We start from the raw sequence: 21,609 nt of genomic DNA on the forward strand, positions 1-21,609 counted from the left end.
GGCTTTTTTTGATTCTTGACCATGATTTCCCAATTAAACAATTGCAACTACACAGTTCGAAAAAGTTACGGATCCATTGACATGAAGTGTTGATGAATCTTTCCTCAACAAACAACTCATTGAAAGGCATTGCCATTATAATGTATTTCATTATGCTATCAGAAATTCCTTATGTGCATTACCCAAAATCTGAAACTTTTATCAGGTAATTGACAAGTTCATTCTTTACCCTTTTTTTTTTCCTCGGGTTGTTAAACGAGGCTGAGTGTGAACATAATCATGTACAATTCTTTGCCATTGTATGAATGCAGAGACCAGGAAGTGGGAGGTTTGTGATCCTATTGAATAGTCATGTTAGTGTAAGCTCTAATAGGGAAATATTCTCTGTTGAGGATAGGAGAAACGATATTTCTTCAATTATACAGACTCTAGATAAAGTTTACAATTTGGATTGGTTCAGTAGTGCTTCCGAAAATCAATACTCTGCGGCTGTTGGCTTCAAGTGGATGCTTAATTTATCAGGTAATAAGGTGTTTGAATACAGGCTAATAGACGATTCTCTTGTAGTAATCAACGATTTCTGCTATTCATTATTTATGTTGAATGTGAAACCAAAAGCAGCCATCATTCTGCACTTAAGTTGTTACAAATCATAGATAAGTGCAAGTATTCGTAGCCATTGGTCCAAACATCATAACAGCCGCAGGATTTCTCATGTCAGTTATCTTGTTGATTTATAACAGTTTCTCGTAGTGGAATACCCAAGGTTATTTTTTGAACCAACTTCCCCTTGAACATAGTGAACTAAGTAGTTGTAGATGGAGTAGATGAACACGTGAATCTATATGTACCATCAGGTTGATTCTCTACAATTCTGGCTATAGTAATATTTTGTGATTATCGAATTTTTACTAGCAAACTTCTTCTAGTATAATATAAGAATGCATAGTTTCATGGTGACTATCGTGGTAGAGCGGAAATTTCTTGTTGTTCAAATTAAAGAAAAAAATAGAAAAATATGCAGAGAATAGTAGTAAACACAAGCAATGAGAACAAGAAAGAGAGAATACATAAGGTTATTTGAATTGGCTTGATTTTATGTTTATGGGTAAAGCCCTTGACAACTACATATTTGATATTAACACTCTATGTTGTATAGTCAACTTTGATAGTGTATATATGCAAATTTCATTAAGTGGGGTTAGGTGTACATGAACTTATTACAAATGCTACGACTTGAAGAGAAAACAAAAGCTAAGAACGTTTATTTTTAAACTAACAAATTGTCGGCTAGTGAGGAAAGATTCATGTACAGGCCACCTATAACAGTTTATTTTACTAAGCTTCTTAGGGTTTGGCTTTGATATGGTACATAGGAATTACTTTGGACTGTCCTGTATCGGTTCAGTTGTGTCTGCACATGGCTTGAAAGCTGACCTTGTTTCACTAAAAATCTTAACGTTTTGCGTGAATCATGAACCTTTTTTTTTTTTGGTTAAATACCAGAATAGTGGGGACTAACAACCAACTTGCCGTCCACATAATTTTTACTGGTTTTGTATGTGTTTTCTTAATTAATGAATGCCCAAGAACTAGCATAAATTAAGGTATTCTATGTGAAAAATGATGGTATAAAAATGTAGAAAATAAGTTAAAATAATATTTCCATGCATGACTTTGATCTTACTGTTAAACAAGCCTTCAAAACAATTTTTCCACACACCAGGTTATATTGTAGATTTTTTTTTAATAATTTTTTTATGTAAATAAGAGAATTTGACCTTAAAAACCAAAAAACATAAAAAGGATAGGCGTCGCTAGATGATAAAAACCCCGGCTTAACTGCTTTAATAATCATTACTATATCTATAAAATAGTGAAACCCTAAAATATTGGTATCCATAAGAATTCTCCTTCGATGTTCTAGTTCTTCTCTGCAGTACTACTAATGGTATTGGCGTATTGCCAAATGCCAACAATGACTCTCACGGCTCTATAAATGCACCCACAGATGGAAGGGTTTATGCAACACAATCTTAGTTGAGTCAAGCTCTAAGAAAATTTCTTCGCTTGCTTTCTGAGCTAATTTAGTTAAAACTCCCTCTCCTACTCCCTCAATCTCTCTCAACCAAAATGGCCCAAAGCAAGTTTATCTCAGCTTTTCTTTTCTTGGTATTCATTCTCTCCCGACAAATTCATTCCATTGAGGGAAGGCATTTGCGTGAAGGGAAGAAGAGTAATAAACCCCAAATCCTTCAAACTCAAACTAAAATCTCTGAAACAGAAACTATAAAACACGATGATGTGTTGCTTGGTGATGACAAATCAAACCAAGAGATAACCAGAGAGTCTCCTCCTGCACCACCGACCATGAGTGTAACTCAGCCGCCGCCTCCTACAAATCGTGGTGTCGATGACTTCTTTCATCCCACAGCATCTGGTCAGAGCCCTGGTGGTTTTGGCATTCTATTCAAAACTAGGAAAAATTATAAGGTTCTCATGGTGGACAAGCGACATAGTCCACCATTCCATTAAAATATTCTCATTTGTTTAAAATTGCCAAGTTAGAAATTTTTTTTAAACAGAAACGGATTGCTGACTCATCAATTTTGAACAAGTGGAAGTCTTTTAATGGAATGATGAATAAGTGACCAAAGAATTGTATAATTTTTCCAAAACTAGGGAATTAATTTCCTAGCCTTCCTGGATGTCCCCCCCCCCCCCCCCCCCCCCACACACACACACACACACACACACACACACACACACACACATGTTCTCATTGCTCGCGCAATAAATGTGTTTATTGTATGTATTTATATGTATTAATGGCCTTTTTTCCTAGTAGTTTATGTGCAATTAGTCGTGAATGCAAGACGTAGGGTTAAACTTTTCCCAACTAATTGCTTGTCAAGGAAAAAAGAAAAAAGAAATAAGACGTTTGTATTTATAATCTACTCTCTACTTATGGAATCAAATTATTATGGGTTCTACTTTTTATTTATCTTATAAAACCAGTTAGGTTTGTATCTTTGTATTGATGTGAATACAACAGGAGATCACCCAAAAAAAAAAAGGTGGCAACTGAAACTACGAGTGACTCTAACTCACATCCAAACCGGTTTACCCAAGCTCAGCAACTAAAGGAAACGAATTGACTATAAAATCTATGAAACAAAAACTACCAAACATGGCGGTGTGTTGCATTGTGATGACAAATCAACTGAAGCGATTACTAGCGTGTTTAAAAATGGCGGTGTGTTGCATTTTTTTTCCCTCACGTTCATCTTACTTTTTTACTCAAACTTCTCTCTATTACTACACCACTTTCAAACACATGTTTAAAAAAAATTATAGTTATCACTTATCTCTAAAGTTTATCTTTTTTATTTGTTTAAAAAAAAAATTTCAAATTATAATAGATGCAAATTATTAAACTTTACAAAAAAAAAAAGAAAAAAAGAAAAAAAAAAAAAAGAACCTTTGAGTGCGCACAACGTGCATGCTTAGAGGCTAATTATTTATACTACTATTTAAAGGGCTTCTCTTGTTTGGATTGTACGTTTTTTTTGTTCTAAAATACACCCAACAGTACTTCTAGGTTTAAGTAAAGATAAAACTAAAGGATAGACAAGTAAAAATACATATCTAATTTGCACTGAAACATTGCTTATAAAATAAGAACACTCTTTATTCAGGTATGTGAAATACTCCAACTATCTAAACTCACGTTTTCAAAAAAAATTTCACATTTTATTTATTTATTTATTTTTTACCTTTGATAAGTCTTAACTATTTCACATTTAAAAAAAAAAGTCTTAACAGTTTTTTTTTATTTTTAAATTGCAGTTTCCTTACTCCTAATTTCCTTGGTTTTCATACCCGAACCGTTCAATGAGCCATAAAAGAAAGAGGTTCAAGGTTTTTAAGGTCAAACTGAGGTCGAATTGTGATGACATCATAATTAATTTAATAATTATTTAAATATAAATAAATATATTAAATTAGTATAAATAGAAAATTTAACTAAAATAATCCAATTAAATATAAATATCTATATTTCAAATATATATTTTCATATCATAACTTTCACAAGACAAATAAGAGAAATATCAAATCCTAAACAAATTTAAATATAATATGTATTTATTTATATATTGATTAGTTAAACTTGTGATAACAATAATAATAATATAAGAATTAGAAAGACACTCAAATAAAATATTTAAATTATTTAATAATTTTAAATTGAAATAATTGATATCGCTCCGAATCAGTAAAGTGGATGGCCTGGCTTCGGTGGGCTGTCGAAACGGTTGATGGCCTGCAAGGAAGGAAACGCAATCAAAGAGGAGACCGGAGAAGACCGGTCGAACCCCTTCCGATGGAGAAGTTAGTTTCGTAGAGAAGAAAGTTCCAAGTATTTTGGAAAATTGTCTGAGTGAAAATCTTACTTCTGTCGGGTTCAGACCGGTCCCTTATATAGGGAGCCTGGGACGGTTACTTGTCCAATAACCGTCCCAGGATTTGTGGAAACCAACAACTCCGGAGTTAACTACCTCAACGGATATAAAATTGTAACTGCTAATGGAAGTTAACTTATTCGAAGGGTTTGTTTGAGATAGTTGTGGGTTTAGTCGAAAGTCTAAGTGTTGAACTTCCGTCCGTCTGGCGTAGGACGGTTTAGTCGTCCAAGGATATCTAACGATTGTTCATGGACGAACCTAATGGACGATCATGTCTTTAATGGAGGACAGTTTATGGAGTGGTGCTATTATTCATGGACGTTTCTTCTTCTTCTGGATAAATACTGGGATCAACCTGCGTTGTAGGCTCTGGATGAGCCGTTTGGACGAGCTGGAGATGGATTATTTTCCGCTTCTCTATCAATAATTATTTAATAATTATTATATACTTAACTGTAAATATTAATTAAAATTAGAGCAATAATAGTAACATAACATTTTATACAAATTTTGCCACAATTTACCACACGACGAGATGTGAGTAGTAGAGATGTATACCCACAAATTTTTTTTTTCATTACTCACCCTTTGCCATGTGGCAAATTATAGCAAAAAATTGTGTGAAATATTGTGATACTAACATTACTCTTAAAAATACTTAAAATATATATTGCAACTGTACGGTATGGGATCCCCGAGCCCATTGAGCCTTTGACCTTGGCCCAATGGTACGAACCCTGGCCCTATAAGTATGTGTTAACCCATTATCATTTTACCGTTGAATGCAAATTACTTTAATATTATCTCATCATTTAATAAACATAATATCAGTAATACTTCATTAATGAACATACATATTAATAAATCGATCTACCACCATTGCGCATATATTATTTGGACATGAACCACCACTGGACACATATTTTTTGGGAATGAACTACCATTAGACATATATTATTTGGACATGGACCATTTATGGACATACCTTATTATGTTGAACATGAACCATAAACTGCAGCTGGATATGGACTATTGGACTTATCCTATTATTGGACATTTGATACCTAATTAATTATTTTCTAATATTGGACATCACTTAATATACATAATAATAACATATCAACTCACCATTTAATCAGAGCTATGATGCTAAGCATATTATTTATTTATTTCAACCATTATCATGATTCTAAGACTTTGGGCTTTATCTATTTTGTAAGCTTAAAAATACACCGGAAGCCATTGGTCTATGCGGCCCAATGTTGAGTTCCGGGTTGAACTCCCCAAAACAAATCTGGGCTTAGCAAAGTCACACTTCCAGCAGAAGACACGTGACTACGTAGAAAAAACCGCCCCTGACAGAGAGAAAACAAACCCTTCAACATATGTCCAATTTTTGGGGATTCTAGTAATTATCTTCTATAGTTGTGCTTTTCTTTTTGGTTGTCAGTTGTCTTGTGCAGTGTTCATCAAAAAAAGAAAAGAAAAAAAGTTGTCTTGTGCAGTATATATATGTAAGGAATATTTATCTTTAGGCCAGCCCAATGTTTTTTGATTTTTTGGATGGTTTAGTGCATCAACCAAATCTTGTAATATTGAGGTATTATTATAAATTAGTTGCTAACTCATGTGATGTAAGGGATAGTTAAATTTAAAATCACACATATTTCTAGTAAAAGAAATAAAACAAATGTGTGGTTACTTTTTAAACATCATGCACCTCTAAATTCTAATTAACATGGAATATCAACAAAAGCCTAAACCCCAAATTAATTTTAGGGGTTTTCAGTATTTTTGCAAATAGGAAAAAATTATAACTACCCATGGAATCAAAAACGTTTTTTTGTAATTTAGTATAATCAATTGGTTTTTAAGAATCGAGCTAGCTTTTAAGGAAATCTACCCTTTGAAGATACTCCCACATAGATTAGAAGAAGAAGCAAGAAAAACTAATTTCAACCACAAATTTAAGACTATCTTAACATTTAAAAAAAAACACACACACACACACACACACACACACACACACAACAGTAATTTATGAACAACCTACTTGGTTATATCTTCACAAAAGGATACAATTAGGAGATAGAGTTTTGATTGAATATATTATATCCAAATAGAAAAATTTAGCAAATAGAAAAGGCCTAACCTTGATTTGATTTCTCAAATGTAGCAACCGAAGGAGTGCTAAAGAAGGAGAAAGTATGAATGGCTGAAACTGTTAAAGCCTTTCCAAGTACTTATACTCTAGTTGCACCTAGCTCTTATATATAACAAATGTATAACCTCGTGTATATGCATGGGTACTATAAGGACTATGATTGTGGCCTAGGCCCACTTAGACCAGTGTGACCCAGTACACCTACAACAAGCCCAAAATAATAGATTTGTAAAAGAATGAATTCTATGAGCCAACTACAATGCGCAATTCTAGACTTGAGATAATTGGGCTGGTGCGATTATTATAAGTGCAAGAGACATAAATTTAGCATAAAAATCTTCCTCGGGCAAGTCCGAGGAGTTGTTCATTAAAAGTCAATATTGATCCTTCCACAATAAGCTTCAGTTTTCTCTTCCTTTCTCTTTCGTTGTGTTGAATGTGCATCCCCTTTTTTAGGAGAGTTTCTTGCTTTATATAGCCCCTCCCACTGCATCTCAGCCATCCATTTGTACGTTTCAGGGAGAATAGTTTGGATGCTTATCCCATCAAGACCATTTTGGAGGTAGCTAAGAGATTTGTGAGCTACTGAGTTACTATTTAGGTGTCTTTTCCTCATAAATGCAGCCAACACAGTTGGTACAGAACATTGAATGTGGAGGTGATGGTCACCTTCCCAGATTTTTCCCTTTTTTCGTTGCTTGCATGATTCTAATTCCTTCAGTGGTACTTCATTTTCTGGTGCAAGGAACCAAACAAGGTTCTCCCAAGGTGCACTTACTCCTCGGTCTTCTCATATGACGAGTCATCTAGTCTTTTTTCCTTGGGCCTCTAACCTTAAATTTTAGCTCGGTTTCACGTGGTCTTGATGCCCTCTATTTTCGGTCTAGGCCCACATGTCAAACTTGGGTTAACACATGTGTGGGCCTTTGATCATCCTCGGTCAAGGCCTAGGAGCTTTTGGGTGTCCTCAGATCATGTGCTCCAACAATAGCCCCTCAAAACTTCACTCCTTCCTATTTTATGGAAGATGGGGTTTTGTTTTACTAGTCTCCTTTGATTTTTCAAGAAGCGGTCCTAAGTGCCCCAATCTCTGACTTTGTAAGTGTCTCTTGGTTTTCGTGCAGCTCTTAGAGTCCTTTCTTTCTTTCTTTCTTTCTTTCTTTTTATTTTTTATTTTTATTTTTTTTTTACCTTTCTTAGTGAAATGGGTAGATTTATTAGTTTAGTTAATACGCCTGAGATGAGGCATGCTTTTAAAGCCAAATACAATTTTCTTGTTGGGGTAGAGATAGAACACTGCCATAAAAAAATATAAGAGAACTACCAAATGTGACAAAAGTACTATCAAATGTGATGTTGAAACTGTACAATATAAGGATAGAATCGTCAAATGTGAAAAAATTAAGTGAACCATTAAATGTGACAAAAGAACTGTCATATGTGATGTTGGAATTGCACAATGTGAGGATGAAACTGTTAAATGTGAGAAAAAAAAAGGGAACCACCAAATGTAACAAAAAAACTGTCACATATGATGTTAGAACTGTACAATATAAGGATGGAATCGTCAAATGTGAGGATTTAGTAATCTGGTATAGTAGGTTGCCTATTAGTGGGTATCATACCAAAAAAAAAGGGAGTTACGGTAGAATTAACCTTAAAACAAATCACCTTAAAAAGGATTACATTATTTATAATGTAGTGAAATTAAACCCTATAATATTGGTATCCATGATAATTATCCTCGAATGTTCTGCTAGCTTTGTACTACACTATTGTTAAAATAAGTATGCAAATGAACGATTTGCATGGGGCCATGCACACTTTTGACAGGGCATCCTAACCTAAGGTATGCAATATACAATTTAGTTAGAGCAAAACTTAGATACAGTACTTAGGTGCTGTTCTTTAAGTTCTTATTTTAAGATTTTGTCATGTAGATTTTTTCTCATGGGAAGGAAATGTATTTTTTAGTTAAGTAACCACATGGCTGAATCTTAAGAGGGGAATTTAAAAAACTGTTAGGTTTTTAGACCCCTTAACACAATATATTTAACATAATATTAAGACAAGTTGATTGACAAGTTTGTTATTCAAGTCTAAGTTAAACAATTGTGAGTAAAACAAATATAATGCGGAAAGTAAAGAACATAAAGAGCTGATGACCCAAGAAAACCAAATTGGTAAAAAACCTGAGGAGGATTTAGCCTAACTATCCTTAAGGTAAAAACAGATCTACTATGAAAGAATTGAAGTTTTACAAAAGGACTTAGACCACTAACATCTTAATGCTACCTCGTGTAAAAAACTTACTACCACGACTATGTGATAGCTCTAAGTCCACAAACTACTTCTTTCCTTGAATCTGCAACAAACACAAGTTCTCCTACTTATGACTTTGAGACTTTGCTCAAAGGTTTTGTTATTCCTTGAATGTTCTTTATGCAGCAATTGAAACAACCATCAAGTTCTTGATGTAAATCTTTATCTTGATAGCTCTATGTGTGTGTTTGAAGGTACAAATCTCTCAGATCTCAGAAAAGACTCAACACACAACTCAACAACCACTTCTAAAACGTAGTTAGGGTTTTTTCTTTTATTTTAGGAGTGAAACACTTAACCCTACATGTCATATGAGCTTGAGCTGTGTTTGAAACTTTTGCAGAATTTTCTGTGCTGCGATTTTCGATCAATCGGATCTTGCAGTTTTACACAATAAATTCCTGCAAAACACTCAGTTCAAACTTACACTTAAGCAAATTTTGAGCAAGCCTAAACCTAGACTCATTGTTTTGATCATGGTTTGCCAACATATACAAAATAAAGTTCTAACACATTTAGTTCTTAAAGTCTTAGAACCTAATAAGAATTGCATCTAAGATACTGTAACTAAGTTTTGTCCATCAAGCTCCACGAGAGAAAGATTTGAAGTTTTCATTAATTATAACTTAAAAAACGTCTCCCACTGATATAGAATTCCTACATGGACTCTGGCATTTCTATAAATACATCCTTAGATGGAAGGGTTTATGCAACACACGCTTAGTTGAGTCAAGATCTAAGAAAATCTCTTGCTTACATAGCTGATTCTAAAGCAAGTTACTTGACTAGCTGTTTTAAGCTCAAGGAAACTTCTTTGCTTGCTTGCTTAGCTGATTTAATTAAAACTCTATCTCCTTCTCCTCTCTCAAGTTTCAACCAAAATGGCCCAAAGCAAGTTAATCTCTGCTTTTCTTTTCCTAGTTTTCATTCTCTCCCAACAAATTCAGTCCATAGAGGGAAAGCATTTACGCGAAGGGAAGAAGAGTTTCGAATCCAAAACCATCCAAACTCAAAGTAAAATCTATGAAATAGAAACTATCAAACACAGCGGTGTGTTGCATGGTGATGACAAATCAAACGAAGAGATTACTAGCATGACTAGTGTCTACTACTACACCACCAACTGTCAATGTATCTCAGCCAGCTCCTCCTCCAAATCATGGCGTCATGCTTCAGACCCACAGCCCTGGTGTTGGGCATTCCATTCAAAACTGGGGTTATTAATTTCCTTGCCTTCCTGCATGTTCATGCATATATATATATATATATATATATGTTCTCATTGCTCCACAGTAAATGTCTTTATTGTGATCTGTATTTATATGTATTAATGGCCCTGTATCCTAGTAGTTAATGGCGTCATGCTTCAGACCCACAGCTCCAGGTCACAGACTCACAGCCTTGGTGTTGGGCATTCCGTTCAAAACTGGGGCTATTAATTTCTTAGCCTTCCTGCATGTATATATATATATATATATATATATATGTATGTATGTATGTATGTTTTCATTGCTCCACAATAAATGTGTTTATTGTGATCTGTATTTATGTGTATTAATGGTACAACGGGTTAAACTTTTCCCTACTAATTGCTAGTCAAGGAAAAAACAAGAAGGAGAAATAAGACGTTTGTATTTATAATCTACTTTCTATTTATGAATCAAAATATTATATATTGCTCCGGATTTTTATTCATTTTAGAATGAGTGGGGTTTGTTACTTTATTGGTGTGAATACATTAGGGCACCATTAAAAAAGGTGGTAATTTAATTCCTTAAAAACTACCAGTGACTAACTCACATCCAAACCGGTTTACCCAAGCTCAGCAACTAAAGGAAACAAATTGAATATAAACTCACCGACCCACATTCATATGACTTTTAAGTTGATAAACTTTCCAACTATGTTCGACATGACCCCCTATAGCTACGGAGAATCACCAAGCGTACCTCGTGCGTAATTCTTTGTGGACCCAGAAATACATAATTTCTCACACTCGCTCTGACATAATCTCTTCCATGAGCCAATAGTTCGTAAGCCACCTGACTTCTTACATCGTCAATTCCACGTGTGAACTGAATACTTTGTCTTAATGGAAGAAATGCTAATGGTCAGAGATTTTGTGTCTCCTGCACGACCACATTAACAATATAGCATTTACGCTAGGGGTGTCAATGTTCGACCCAATCCGTAAACACGACACGAACCCAACACGGGTTTTTTCGGGTTAGGGTTGGACCTTAATGGGTTTGGGTCATAAACGGGTCGACTCGAAAGTGACACGATAAGAAACGTGTCATAAGCGGGTCAACCCGCATAACCCGCAATAGATACGTTTGACACGCTAATTTATTTGTGTCAACCCGAAATGACCCACTTAACACAACCCGACTAACTCATTTAACAAATAAATATTTATTTTATTTAGATTTGTCAAATACATTTTATGTCCAACATATATTTTAAATTTAAAAATAAAAGTGAGTAATTACACAAATTTATAAAGGATATAATTGGAAATTAAAACTTTACAGACCTTAGAACTACTAATATATATATATATATTTTTGGCATAGAACTTGCACAAATAAAATTGGATGAGCTTGAGGAAGATGTTATGAATTTGGACATCAACAAAGAATCTATGGATGATAATCGTGGTCAAAGTCAGGATTAGTCTACTGTTTACTCAAATTCTTTTAATATTGATACTTAGCATTTGACGAGTTTTAAGGATATTATATATTTTTTTGAACCATGTTATTTTATTTTTGTTAAAATTAGTTATTTTGAATTTGTGTTGAAGTGTATGCACTTCTTTTGGAGTATAAAGAACTTATTTTCTAGATGAATGTTATATTTTTGTTAAACTATATTATTTTGAATGTGAGTTGAAGACTAAAAGTGTATGCACTGCTTTTTGGAATGTAAAAAAAATTATTTCTAGATGGATGTTATATTTAATATTATGCAGGTTGAAATGGGTTGTGTTATATTCGTATTAACCCAACACGACTCGTTTATTAAGCGTGTCAAATGGGTTGGGTCAGGTTAACCCACCTTATTAAAAGGTCGGGTTAGGGTTGAAGGATCATGACACGATTATTAAATGGGTCGGGTTAGGGTTGAGCCATTTAGTCGAATACCCCTACCTTGACATGACACGAACTCGACACGCTAACCCGAATTGACACCCCTAATTTACGCTTAATTTTTCAATGAGATACTTGATAGATACATCGAGCTGTTATGGAAACAAGACATACAGCTTTGGCTAGCTATGACAGTCATAGACACCAGCGACGGAGCTATTCTTGGACTAAAGGGCTTGATCGCCCGAAATTTTTCCAAAAAAAAAAAAATAGTAGTACATATTAATTTTAGCAATTTATTTCGATGAAATTGCATTTTGCACCCTCAACAATATTATTGATCTTTTTAAAGAAAAAGACACCCAACACACAAGACACTAAAAGGAAGAATAAAAATTAATTAATTAATTAATAAAAGAAAACCTAAACTAAGTGTGTCCTGGAACTGGGAGGCAAGGAGAGGGAGGCGCTAGGCCTGGGCAATTGGGCAACAGCAGCACAGGTTGCGCAATACAACACAGCAGTAGCCGTAAAGACTAGCACCACACCAGCACCAATCCACCTTCCTCAAATTTGGTATTATATCTAATCTCTCATCTTTTTGGGATTTGAATATCTTATCTCTCATATCTGAATCTCTAGTGCCAAAAATTACTGAAGTTTTGTTGGTTGATTAGCTTGATTTGATTATCTAGTTGTGAAGAAAATAGAAAGAGAGGCAGAGATGAGAGAACTCTCTCCACAATTTACACTCACGGAAAATAGAAGAGAGAGAGGGGGCAGAGAGCATCTAATGCTCCATCTTTCTTTTTTTTTTTTTTTTTTGGGATTCAAAAAAAAAAAAAAAGGTAGAAAGGGGCGACTAGTGTGGCTTCCTTACCTGAGCATGACTATAGTAACACCTTACCCGCTCCGAACGAGATCCCATACTCCCGGCCCGTGAGAAACTCACTTATTATTTTTGGACCGTTTGAGATGGAGATCAGATATAAGGAGCACCAACACACAAATTTTTTTTTTTTTTGAGGAAGAACACACAGTTAATTGTTGAGATTCAAACTTAAGTCCTAAAACTTGTTAACCCAGTATCTTAGCTATCAACTGGGCCACCTGAGTGTTGGTAATGCTCCATCTTTTTTCTTTCTCTTTAGTAAAGTTATAGTAATATTTTATTATAAAAAATATTGTAGTGGTGACTAACACATCAACCACGACCTAATCTATGTATTTTTTACTTGGACAGTGTTAGATATGGTGTATAGAATAGAAACAAAAAACGTAGTTTACTAAAAAAATTAATTACTTTATTATTTTCCTATTATCATGTAAAGTTGTGTAAAAATATATGATGTAATGACACGATTTTGTAACGAACCTAAACAGTATTGGGTTCGCACGTAAAAGGCCCAGACAATATGATTTGTAGAGCGTGGGTGTAAAGAACTAGGTTAACTGTGGTCTCTCTTCAAAAGATTCACTCTCAAGAATGTTAAAGGTTTAAAGTTGGTACAATGAATGTTTTCTTTAGTCACCAGTGCCACTCTTTGTCTCTACTCTTACTTTCTTCTTTTTTGTTTATGTCTGTTCTTTCTTTTTCTTTTTCCATTCCCATCCTTTCTTCATGCTCTTCTTTTAGTTTATATACTCCCCTTTGCGCTCCATCCTTACCGCACACGTGTAGGTTGGGTCCGGAGGATTTCTTTCTGTCTCATCTGGCACCTCCTGGAACTTCCTATGGGCAACTGTAAGGCTGCTTCCTTACTGTTCAGGTATCACCTCCACATTAATGCGGCCAGAGAGTTGGTTGAGAGGTCATTAATGCGGAGGCAGCTGTAGTTACAGATATTTGTTTGCCTTATCTCTTTCATCCTTAGTCGGTTACTCTTATCCTTTACGGTGACCTAATTCTGAGATCTGATCGTAGTAAAACCACGTCCCGATCGTCCTCAGACGCATACTGTCGAGGAGTATGGTGTCCTCGGACGGATACACATCCTCGGCTGGGTCACGGGCCCAACAATCCTGAATTAATTCTGAACCCTATGGGCCTATTAATCGAACGGTCCCCACAATAGCCCCTCAAAATCCTACTTTTCGACTCCTCGGGAGAAAAGGTGGATTTTGACGTCATAAGCCTGCACCTGTGCGTATCTTGGGGCATGCCCTTGACGCTTCAGCACCCCGATTTTGGCAGCATTAAATTCTGACAACTCCCTTATCTCCCACGTTCGACGGTGAGATCTAAATCAGACGGCAGGGGGCTTCTCTTGTTTTGTGAGCGGGAATTTCACCGCTTACAATCCTCACATGACTATAAAGGCGCTCCCTAATTAAACCTGCACCTTACTTTTGATGATTACGTGGTTCCACAGCTTATACATTGAATCTGCCTTCTTCCAGTCTTCGCTATTCTCCTGGCGACTACAAATAATCGTACGTTGTCCGAGGTCCTTCCTTTGAACCTGTAAGTTCTCTTGAAGTTTTTACTATTTTTGTTTAAAGCCAAAAAGTCTTTTCTACTAAGTTTTTTAGAAAAATGGGGAAACAGAAGAATTCCTTTCGATGTCTCGTTGACTCCGAGGAGGGTATTAGAAACTTCCGCTCTAAGTACAAGATCCCCCTAACGGTAGGGATGAGGTATACAGCCCAAGGGGAGTGGGTTGATGCCAGGCAAACTGGGGAAGTAGTTATCCCCATGATCGCCTTTATTGAGGGCGGGATGACTATCCCTATGGGTAGTATCACTAGGGGTTACCTCAACTTCTTTAGCCTATCCCTCACCCAATGTGCTCCCAATATGTTTAAAGTCCTGGGAAATGTAAACGCTCTGAATCAGAGAATGGATCTAAAGCTAACCCATCACGACGTGAATTGGGTGTACAACCTTCACCACCTAGCTGACCAGGGCTATTATCTCAAGTCGAGATATCCTGAAGTAAGGCTAATTCAGTGCCTCCCCACTTCAAATAAGAACCTAAAAGAGGATTTCCTTATTTTTTCTGGGGAATGGCATGATGGTCTACCTTGCCCGACAGTAGAGGGAACACCAGGTGGGTGCGAAGTTATAGACCTATGCTATTTAGCTTGCGAACACATTTTACTTACCTTTATTATTTTCGTGTCTTACAACTTTAACTTTAGAATCAACGGTTTTGTAGATAGACGCTACACGAAACTCAATCTCAGATTAGTCAATAAAGCGAGCCTAGACAAGTTATTATTGAAAGCTGAAATATACGTGAACGAGACTGATGGTCAGCTACGGGCAGCACATTTAATTCTTGGCTATACCCCCCTTTCTTTTGGCTTTCAGGCGCCGAAGTGCGTGATTAGGGCACGCAATCCTCGGTTTCGTCGTATCAGTGTTGCCTACGAAGGGTTTATTGTTCCAGAGGGTATTCCACTTTCCAAATACACACCTCGCACAAAGTCTCTTTTCGTGGCCAGCGTCTCGGCGGGACCTTCTTCACCCTTACCTTCCCTCAAGAAAAAGGGAACCAATAGGGGAAGGAAAAGGGGAAAAGACGAGGAAACCGTTGTAACAGTATCTGAATCCGCGGACGATTTCGGGATTTTTGATCAGCCCACAAGCCCCGAGGAAAATCCTGACGAGATGGGGATACAAAGGAAACCCCAGAAAAGTTTGATGGAGCTGATGGAAGGTCAACAGGGAAAGTCTGCACCTGCCAAAACAATACCATCCCAGGCTTCACCTCTTCCAGCCAGGTCTCCTCCTCCAGCTCCTCGCCACCCTCCTCGATCATCTCCGCAACCAGCGCCGCTCAGCGCTGCCGAGTAGGAAAAACGCAGGGAACAGAAGGACAAGGATGTGGCAGATGCGAGCAAGTCTCGTCCCACTCGAGAGGAGGATGTCCAACGAGCTGCAAAGCAACAAAAAACTAGGCACCCCGCTACGCGGGGCCAAGAGAAATCCGATTCCCCACATCCTGAGTCACAAGCGTGGCTGCCAGTTCCTATGCTCGGTGGGGAGTCCCTGCGAGACGATGCCTCTATAAGGGACTTTAACGGCGGCATTGGGTGTCATGTAGCCTCGGCCATAGAGGAGGCCTTATTGCTCCCAAAAGATATGGCTGAGATAAAGAATATGAGGAAGAATCAAATCATCCTTGACAACAAACGATACTTGGGCATGGTGAGAAGCTGTCTTTTACACTATTTCATTCTATGACTGTTACTTACTAATGCGCACTTTTCATTAACTATAATACTAACCCCCCCCCCCCAAATTTTTTACAAATCATCCAAAATACTTTCAAGCTAGATGAGATGCTCAATGCTTGCTCCAATCAGCTAGATGGTGAAAGGAAAAGAAGGGTAATGGCTGTACAGACCTTGTCCAAATCTAAACAGGATTTAGTCGACGCAAGGAAAAAACTTCAGGTCGAAGAAGAAGCTCGTAAGAGTGCTGAATCAACATCAGAAGGCTACCAGAAGCAGGCCGAGGAACAAGCAAAGCTTCTGCGAGAGGCGAATGCCGAGCTGAAGAAGACTCAGGAGCAAGTTCTTGTTCTTAAGAAGCATTTAGAAGAAACTCAGAAGCTAAGGGAGCAAGCTGAAAAACTCAAAGAACAAGCCGAGAAAGTGAAAATCAAGTCTGAACAGGCAATGAATGAAGCCGAGCAGAGGGGCTACGAAATTGGGATAGCTGAAACTGAGAAAACTTTAAGAGCCGAGGTTCCGGAGGTGTGCCGCATCTACTGCGCGAGAACCTGGAGCGAGGCTCTTAACCGTGCTGGGGTTGAAGCCTCATCTGAGCTACGTAAGCCAGAGAACGTATATTACCCCGAAGCAATACGCTCCTCAGCTCCTCAACCATACCAGGCTGATACTCCTTCCCCAGCTATTAACCCTAACGAGGAGGTTTTGCCTCGCAATTCCCCTCCAGGAGCTTCCCCAAACAAATCCACCACTGCTTCGAAGGCAGAGACGGCCTCACAGGGTTTCAACAAGAATTGGACTCCACAGTTCTATCAATTTCTTATCGTTCTGATGGCTCCAAGTTACCTTCACACTCATTTATTTTGTCGTCGTAATTTTGTATGGGTTCATTTCAATCACCTTTTTCATTGTACGCCAATCTTGCGTTCGAAGCTCTCTCTTTCTGACTCCTTAATGAATGTTCATAGGGCATTATTTTCATCAAGTTTATAATTTAGAAAACTCATCACAACTCTATTATCATTCAATAATTCAATACACAACTTAGAAGGTCAATTTCTACAGAGTTTGTGGTCCGAGGATTTGGCATAACTTAGCTTTTGTTCCACGTTTTAATATAAATCACAAGATGTTAATTTCCACTAAGTTTGCGATCCAAGGACCTGGCATAACACAGTTTTTGTTTAACAATACAGTATGAATGATAGGATGTTAATTTCCACTAAGTCTGCGATCCGAGGACTTGGCATAACTTAGTTTCTGTTTAACAATTCAGTATGATAGGATGTTAATTTCCACTAAGTTTGCGATCCGAGGACCTGACATAACTTAGTTTCTGTTTAACAATTCAGTATGATTGATAGGATGTTAATTTCCACTAAGTTTGCGATCCGAGGACCTGGCATAACTTAGTTTCTGTTTAACAATTCAGTATGATAGGATGTTAATTTCCACTAGGTTTGCGATCCGAAGACCTGGCATAACTTAGTTTCTGTTTTAACAATTCAGTATGATAGGATGTTAATTTCCACTAGGTTTGCGATCCGAGAACCTGGCATAACTTAGTTTCTGTTTAACAATTTAGTATGATAGGATGTTAATTTCCACTAGGTTTGCGATCCGAGGACCTGGCATAACTTAGTTTCTGTTTAACAATTCAGTATGATAGGATGTTAATTTCCACTAGGTTTGCGATCCGAGGACCTGGCATAACTTAGTTTCTGTTTAACAATTTAGTATGATATGATAGGATGCAAGATTTACAGGATGCATAATTGACGTAAGTTAAAAGAGAATATTTGAATTGAAACTTCTTTACTAATAATAATACCTTCTGAGATTATTTATATTCCAAGGATGGAGTACAGGTTTTTTATCTAGGTCCTCTAGATAGTAAGCCCCTATTCCTGCTACAGAAGTAATTCGATATGATCCCTCCCAATTGGGTCCCAATTTTCCCCAATTTGGATTCTTAGTGGCCCTCAGGACTTTTCTCAGCACCAGATCTCCTATGGCTAACGGCCTCATCCTCACATTGCTATCGTAGCCCTGCTTGAGTTTGTGCTGGTAGTAAGCTAGCCGAACCATCGCGCTCTCCCTTCGTTCTTCAATCAGGTCTAAACTTTTTTCCAACATCGCATCATTATTACTCGAAGAGAATGCACTGGTTTTTAACGTTGGGAATCCAGTTTCCAGGGGAATGACGACCTCGGCCCCATAGGTCATGGAGAAGGGAGTTTCTCCCGTCGAACGTCGGGGTGTTGTCCGATACGTCCAAAGCACATGTGGCAGTTCTTTCACCCATTTTCCTTTCGCGTCATCCAGTCTCTTCTTAAGCCCATTGACAATAACTTTGTTAACAGCTTCAGCCTGCCCATTGCCTTGCGGATAAACTGGAGTGGAATATCTGTTTCTTATTCCCAGTTCTGAACAATATTTCCTAAAGGCGTTGCTATCGAACTGGAGCCCGTTGTCCGAAATAAGAGCTCGTGGGATTCCAAATCGCGTAACAATGTTCTTCCAGACAAACTTCTTCACATCTACGTCCCTGATGTTCGCCAAGGGCTCAGCTTCAACCCATTTAGTAAAGTAGTCTGTGCCGACCAGCAGATACTTCTTGTTTCCTATGGCTTTAGGAAAAGGGCCGACAATGTCCAGCCCCCATTGTGCAAAAGGCCAAGGGCTTGAGAGAGGGTTAAGAACTCCTCCCGGTTGGTGGATATTCAGAGCATATCTTTGAGACCGATCGCATTTCTTAACGTACTCCTGCACTTCTCTCTGCATATTCGACCACCAATAACCTTGCGTTAGTGCTTGGCATGATAGGGACCTTCCTCCTGTATGACTTCCACAAATGCCCTCATGCAACTCTTCCAGGATTGATTCTGCTGTCTCAGGAGGCACGCAGAGCAAGTATGGCCCAGAGAAGGACCGTTTGTACAGCTTTTTATCCTCGGATAACCAGTACCGAGGCGCCCTCCTTCGTATTTTCTTAGCTTCCACCTTATCTTCGGGCAATACGTCACTATCGAGAAATTTTAATATAGGGTCCATCCAGCTTGGCGATAAACTAGCTTGACGGATTTGGCAAACCTCCTTTTCTGGTGAAGTGGGAGCACGCAAGTCTTCGACGATAATCACCCGAGGGAAATTTCGTACTGAGGAGGTGGCAAGGGTCGCCAAAGAGTCAGCGTGGGTATTTTCACCTCGTGGAATGTGTAATACGTCGAAAGATTCGAACTCAGTTCGCATATGCCTAACCCGGTCCAGATACCCTTGCATCCTTGGGTCTCTGGCCTCCAATTCTCCGGTCACCTGGCCAACGACCAGCCTCAAGTCCGAGAACAGTTTCACCGCCTTTCCACCCATTTTATGGACCATGCTCATTCCCATTATCAAAACTTCGTACTCTGATTCATTATTAGTAGCCGAGAACCCTAGTCTTAGCGACTTCTCAATGATGACCTCTTCGGGGGATATCAAAACCAATCCCAATCCAGCTCCCCGTTGGTTTGCGGCCCCATCCACGTATACTTTCCATAAAGACCCTCCTTGTGCGGATATCACACCAACCGATTTTTCATCCATGTGATCTTGATTCCTACTAATTTCCTCAGGGCACTCAGCGAATTCAGCTACCAGATCGGCGAGAACCTGACCCTTTACAGAGGTGCGGGGCATGTATTTGATGTCAAAAGCACCCAGAATCGTACCCCACTTGGCAATTCTGCCGGTGTAGACAGCACTTCTAAGTATGGATTTAAAAGGCAATTGGGTCAAAACAACTACAGTGTGAGCTTGAAAATAGTGCGGAAGTTTACGTGTTGCATGGACCACCGCCAGTATGGCCTTCTCTAATGACAGATATCTCACCTCGGCTTCATGGAGAGATTTACTTACATAATAAACTGGCCTCTGGACGCCATTATCTTCTCGCATCAAGACGAAACTGACTACGTGAGGAGCTACCGCCAAATAGGCATACAACACCTCATCCACTTCAGGGCTAGACATGATCGGCGGTTTGGACAAATAGTCTTTCAACTGCTGGAACGCCTCAACGCACTCCTCGGTCCATTCGAATCCTTGCCACTTATGTAACAGACGAAAAAAAGGACGACACCTCTCAGCCGACTTGGAGATGAACCGGTTCAACGCAGCAGTCATCCCAGTCAGCTTCTGCACCTCTTTTGGATTCCGAGGCGCTTGCAAATCGTTAATGGCCCTAATCTGGTCTGGATTCACCTCAATTCCTCTATGGGTCACCATGTACCCCAAGAATTTCCCGGAACCTACACCAAAGGAGCACTTCGAAGCATTCAGGCGCAATTTATGTTCTCTCAGTATCCCGAAGATGCTAGTGAGGTCCCCCACATGTTCAGTCACTACTTTACTTTTCACAACCATGTCATCAATATAAACTTCAATACTTCTGCCCAGCTGTGGCTCAAACATTTTCGTCATCATGCGTTGGTAGGTAGATCCAGCATTTTTCAAACCGAAAGGCATCACCTTGTAATGGTAGTTCCTAACCGGGGTCACGAAAGCAGTCTTTTCTTGATCATCGGCGGCCAGCGGTATTTGGTGATACCCTTGAAAAGCATCCAAGAAACTCATCCTAGGGTGGCCCACGATCGCATCCACCAACTGGTCAATCTTCGGCATAGGAAATGGGTCCTTAGGGCATGCCTTATTAAGATTCGTGAAATCCACACACACTCGCCATTTCCCCGTTTTCTTCTTCACTATCACCGTATTGGCCAGCCATTGGGGGTAAAAGACTTCTTTGATAGCCCCAGCCTGTTTTAGCTTGACAACTTCACTTTTGACTGCCTTGGCAGGCTCTTTCGATGGTCGCCGAGGAGTTTGCCTCTTGGGGAGAACGGCAGGGTTCATGTTGAGTCGGTGACAAATGAAACTTGGGTCTACTCTTGGGGTTTCGTACGGGTCCCATGCAAAGACGTCCACATTGGCTCGGAGGAACTCCAGCAAACTCGCTTTCTCTTGCAAAGGCAACTTGGACCTAACTCGGAAGAATTTTTCTGGATCATCAGCAACAATCACCTTTTCCAAATCTTCACACTCTACCCCATTGGTTGGTACGTCTAAACCTGATGCTGGGGACTTTAATTGCTATGACTCATTATCGGCGGTAGCCGAGGTTTTTACCTCTGGCCGATGCTGAATAGCTGCTACTTGGCATTGCTGAGCAGCCGCTTGGCTCCCTATTATCTCCAGCACTTGGTCTCCGGATGGGTACTTCACCTTCTGATGTAGGGTGGATGAAACTGCCTTAAGTGTGTGAAGCCAAGGTCTGCCCAAAATAGCCGTATACGGAGAAAAAACATCTATGACAATAAAATCCACCTCCACCACCTCCGTGCCT

At 38.6% G+C, this 21,609-nt stretch overlaps 1 pseudogene; it reads left to right on the forward strand.

Moving 5' to 3' along the window:
* The first annotated feature begins 305 nt into the window (after positions 1 to 305).
* The window catches only part of LOC115950312, an 88,274-nt pseudogene continuing 66,970 nt past the window's right edge, over positions 306 to 21,609 (forward strand).

This window comes from Quercus lobata, chromosome 6 (genome assembly GCF_001633185.2).
Source record: "Quercus lobata isolate SW786 chromosome 6, ValleyOak3.0 Primary Assembly, whole genome shotgun sequence".
NCBI lineage: Eukaryota > Viridiplantae > Streptophyta > Magnoliopsida > Fagales > Fagaceae > Quercus > Quercus lobata.